Here is a 320-nt window from a genome sequence, read left to right as displayed (position 1 = left end):
TGCTGCAAGGAGATGGAAACCCAGCGAGCTGAGAAGAAGGAGGAAAGTCTCTTACTGGCTCGCAGTAAGACACAGGGACAAGGGATGGGGAGTAGCCCTGGGTGGTCATTCGGTCACAAAGGTAGTTAGAAGACAGTCAAAACCTTAACATTTTTGATGACACTTTACTTTAGGTGAGGAGGATGGCAGTTACATGGACAGCAATGAAATTGTTTCTCGCACCAAGTTCCCTGAAAGTTGGCTGTGGATTAATATCGAACTGCCTGCTTGTCCTGCACAAACACCTAACTGGTGAGTCAACTGGAATATAGACACAACCA

At 46.6% G+C, this 320-nt stretch overlaps 1 protein-coding gene across 6 annotated transcripts in view; it reads left to right on the top strand.

Moving 5' to 3' along the window:
- LOC116700184 (complement C3) overlaps positions 1 to 320 on the top strand; it is a 134,518-nt gene that overhangs the window by 99,393 nt on the left and 34,805 nt on the right. The window lies entirely within an intron of this gene.

Source organism: Etheostoma spectabile, chromosome 2 (assembly GCF_008692095.1).
Source record: "Etheostoma spectabile isolate EspeVRDwgs_2016 chromosome 2, UIUC_Espe_1.0, whole genome shotgun sequence".
NCBI lineage: Eukaryota > Metazoa > Chordata > Actinopteri > Perciformes > Percidae > Etheostoma > Etheostoma spectabile.
The sequence above is the reverse complement of the archived record's forward strand: the minus strand, read 5'-3'. Positions and strand labels throughout refer to the sequence as shown.